The 4,562-nt window shown below is 45.1% G+C and overlaps 1 long non-coding RNA gene across 1 annotated transcript in view; it reads right to left on the bottom strand.

Moving 5' to 3' along the window:
• The window catches only part of LOC126488605 (uncharacterized), a 12,733-nt gene extending 9,861 nt beyond the window's left edge, over positions 1–2,872 (bottom strand). The window contains exon 1 of the long non-coding RNA XR_007588757.1: positions 2,687–2,872. This is a non-coding gene — a long non-coding RNA (uncharacterized lncRNA). The remainder of the gene's footprint in view (positions 1–2,686) is intronic.
• Positions 2,873–4,562: the final 1,690 nt, after the last annotated feature.

The raw sequence follows: 4,562 nt of genomic DNA, 5'->3' as shown, positions 1-4,562 counted from the left end.
GAGAGAGAGAGAGAGAGAGAGAGAGAGAGAGAGAGAGAGAGAGAGAGAAAGAAATAAAAATAAAAGAAATATCTTTAAAAATTGAGGTGAAATTAAGGGATAGACTTAGCCTGAAAGTCAATGTTGTATGTGCTGTGGAGCAACTTTGAACATGGACAAGCCTGGGAACTACTGTTCTATTTGGCACGGTGTAGTGAATGGCAGATCAGGGCTGATCTCCATGCATTGTCGGAGCCTTGACATCAGAGTCTTAAAATAAGTCATATTACTGTACAAACACAGCCCTGGCTGCCTGAGGGCAGAGGCAGGAGAATCCTGACTGAGAGAATAAAAGACTGGGGGTACAGTATAGCCCAGTGGTAGAGCACGTACCTAGCATGCATGAGGACCTGGGTTTAATCCCTAGTACTGCAAAAATAGAAATATAAAAAAAGGTTAAAAATAATTCCACAAAAATAAACCATATAGATTAACCATAAGTGAACCCTCATGCTTAAATTTTAGCCATCCTCAAAAGAGTACCTAGGGAAATTTTTTGAGCAGAAGTTAAATCAAAATTTTGAGGATTGAATACATAAACATGAAAATAACAATAAAGAAAGAGGGATACAATCAAAATCCCTCCTCATCTAGTCTCTGTGTCCCAGTCCCCTCCAGGGAGCAGTGGTAACAGTTCTTTAAATATGCATGCCACATACACAGCAAATACTGTATGTGGAAATATGGATAGCCTGCATATGTACCACATATCCTCTTCATTCCTGTGGTTTCTTTGTACACACAAAGGGCTGTGTTGTGTAGGTGATGAACAGAGAGGATGGCTAATATGAACACTGTTGCATCCGTCAGGGCCCTGGCAACAGATGGCCTGCTCAAACTGTGAAACCGGGGTGGGCTAATAAAACGGCTGTTTGCAAAGCTGCAGGCATATTTAGGGACACCAATAAAGGAGACCGCAGCACTAGTAGCTTATCCAGGGTTTGTGGTGTTTAAAACATACTCGAGTTTGAGAATGCTCTTTAAGAAGAAGGATACAGAGTTGCTGGTGGAAACTAGGGACAAAAATGAATTCCGCACGAGGAAGAAAGAAGGCAGCAAAGACATAACAGATCTCAATAAAGCTAATATTTAAAAACATCACAAGAAGACGGGCGGTGGTGGCGCACGCCTTTCATCCCAGCACTCGGGAGGCAGAGGCAAGCGGATCTCTGTGAGTTCGAGGCCAGCCTGGTCTAGAAGAGCTAGTACCGGGACAAGAACCAAAAAGCTACGGAGAAACCCTGTCTCGAAAAAAAAAAAAAAAAACACAAGAGCTAAATGTCATTACCATATAACTACCAGCTACATCTCCACTGACTTCTTTTCTGCTTTGTGTGAGTGTGGACTATATATGTGTGTGACTGTAGGGTATACATGTGTGTGTGGAGTATGGAAGTGTGTGAGTGAGGTATACATCTGTGTGTGTGGAGTATGTATGTGTGTGAGAGAAGTATGCGTGTGTGAGTGTGGGGTGTGTGTGTGTGGTGTGTGTGTAGTATGCAGACATGTGTGTGAGTGTGGGATTTGTGAGGGCGTATGCATGTATGTGAGTATAGACTATGCATGTATATGAGTGTGGAGTTTGCATGTGTGTAAGCATAAGGTATGCATATGTGGGGGGTATACGTGTGGAGTATGGAGTGTGTGTGTGTATGTGAGTGTGGACTCTGCATGTGTGTAAGTATGGAGTTTGCATGTGTGTGAGTGTGGAGTCTGCACATGTGTGAGTGTGATATATGCATGAGTGTGAGCGTGGTGTATGCATGTGTGGAGTGTGGGGTATGCATGTGTGAGCGTGGGGTATGCATGTGTGTGGAGTGTGGGGTACATGTGTGTGGAGTGTGGGGTATGCATGTGTGTGGAGTGTGGGGTATGCATGTGTGAGCGTGGGGTATGCATGTGTGAGCATGGAGTATGCATGTGTGTGGAGTGTGGGGTATGCATTGTATAAATTTGTGCACATGGAGGCCAGAGAGAGACATCGGAGGGCCTGCTCTATTCTTTCTAGAGAAAGAATGAAAAGCTAAATTTTTCTTTCCTCTGTGCAGGAAAAGCTAACATCATTCCTTCTAGAGGACCACAACTCTGACACTTCAACACGACTTTGTCACCCACAGTTCCTGCTCAAACACCGTGCAGCTGAGTTACAAAAATAAGTTAACAAATAAATTGTAAAATAAATCACGATGTTTTAAGTAAGTTTAAGGTTTTGGGTTAGGACACATTCATAGTTAACCCAGGTCACATGCAACCGTGGGAAAAATGCCACCTGGGCGCTGTTTCTGGTGTGTATTCTATGGGGTGGGTTCATGAGTGTCTCCCAGCAAGGGAACAAGAGCATCTTAGGTGCGACTGGAAAACACGGCACAGCATCATTTTATTTTTTATTTATTATTTTTGTCTTTCAAAAATCAAGGCACTTCACAAAGCTAAGAAAACGCCCGATTTATCTTTCATGTATAGGACTAGTTTTTACCACTTCCTTATCAACAACTATTCAGCCTCCTGCTCACTTCAGGACAAAACTGAAACTCCTCTCTCGGCAGGAAGTGAGTTCACCCCGGTTCCATCTCATCTTCTGGACCCATCCCTCGCCTCCTGCGCCGGTTCTTCACCGGCTACACGGGAGTAATGCCCAGCTACTCACCGTTCTGGGATGTGCCATCCTTAGTTCCCGCCTTCGGCGTTCACACGAGAATTTTCTCTGCTTGGAATCCCCTCCCCAGCTTGTCCACCCGGGAAACCGACTTGAGTGGCAGACAAAGTCCCGCCTCCCTGCAAAGCCTTTCTCTGCAGTGTTCAGGCTTCCTTCTCTGTCATCATATCCAACCTATTATACTTGTTCTTTCTCTTTCTTTCTTTCTTTCTTTCTTTCTTTCTTTCTTTCTTTCTTTCTTTCTTTCTTTCTTTTCTTTCTTTCTTTCTTTCTTCCTTCCTTTCTTTCTTTCTTTCTTTCTTCCTTTCTTCCTTTCTTCCTTTCTCTCTCTCTCTATCCTTCCTTCCTCCCTCTCTCTCTTTCTCTCTCTCTCTTCCTGTGTGTGTGTCTGTGTGTGTATAGCACAAATTCTAATTGTTCTTAATAATGAAAGCCCAGAGTCAGATATAGGGGTGAAAGCTGAGAGGTCAGAGAAGCAGAGAGGCCAGCCACTAGAGTTCTTAGCTCTACCAATGCTCAGACCACATCCTCAGACTGACTGCCTAAACTGAAACCTCAGAGTAACAGTTGCTCAGGCTGCTGTCTCAGATTGCACTGAGCTCCTGTCTCCTCCCACCTTATATTCCTTTCCCTGCCCAGCCATATCACTTCTGTCTCCACCTCCCTAGTGCTGGGATTAATGGCATGTGATCCCAAGTGCTGCCTTCACCTTTGTATGAGCTCTTGTTTTTCTTTTAGCCTGGATCATTTTCGTGTAGCCCAGGGTGGTCTTGAACTCACAGAGATCTGCCTGCCTCCATCTCCTGAGTCCTGGGATTAAAGGTGTGTGCCACCACTGCCTGGCCTCTAGTGGCTTAGCTCTGCAACCTGATCTTCAGGCAAGCTTTATTTGTTAGATTACAAACATATATCACTCTGTGTGTGTGTGTGTGTGTGTGTGTGTGTGTGTGTGTGCACGCGCATGCAGGTGCACGTGTAAAGGACAGAGTACAACCTAAGGTGTTGTTCCCCAGAAACGGTGCACCTTTTTTTGTGTGTGTGTTTGTTTGAGTCAGGGTTTCTTTGTGCAGCCCTGGCTGTCCTGGATCTCTGAGACAGGTCTTTCCCCAGCCTGTACACTGGGTTGGCTGGCCAGAGAATACAAGGATCCTCCCGTCTCTAACTCCCTGGCTTTGGGATTACAAGCAAGTCTTTAGTCACAGTTACATCAGCTGCTTCCCTTTCTGGTTAACAATGCCAATGCCAATTCCCCAAACTAAAGAGATTTCATTCCCAGTCCTGAAGAAACGAGTTTTTCTGCAATGGTGCCCTCCTCCCTCTCCTGGCCCTTCATGAGGGTGATACTGGCTACAAGAGACATCTGTGAGTGCCTGTTGTTCCCCAGTCCACCACCAGCCTTATTTCCCTAGCCGCACCTCCTCAGGCCAAAATGGACACGTTTCAGTTTCTTTTCCTCCTTTTTGCTCTGTAGCTACCTCAGCCTTTGAGAGGCTCTGATTCTTGGACTTGGGGCCCCTCTGCAGATTTTTCTTGACTAAAGCCAGGGCTGTCAAGCATCTCTTTGTCTGTCCCACTCCCTGACTTTGTAGCATGCACCGGCCCTCATGTTTATTATTATTATTTATGTGGTTTCTGGGGGATCAAACTCATGTCTTCATGCTTGCAAGGAAAGTATTCTACCGACTCCGCCATCCCCAGACTGTTAATGTCCTGGTCCTTGTAGAGGATTAGAATGTGCTATCCCAAAATACATCGCTTCAACATATGGCCTATTTTAACTTAAAAAACAATGGAGGACGGCGCAGGCAAAAGTTCCTAGGCCCTCCTCCCTACTTTCCTAAAAGCAGGACATATTTCCATTTGTGAT

This window comes from Alexandromys fortis, unplaced genomic scaffold, assembly GCF_014885135.2.
Source record: "Alexandromys fortis isolate MF-2015 unplaced genomic scaffold, M_Fortis_MF-2015_v1.1 scaffold_8_9099976_23576923, whole genome shotgun sequence".
In the NCBI taxonomy this organism is placed as follows: Eukaryota; Metazoa; Chordata; class Mammalia; order Rodentia; family Cricetidae; genus Alexandromys; species Alexandromys fortis.
Note: the sequence above shows the minus strand (reverse complement) of the source record. Positions and strands in the feature narration are given on the sequence as shown.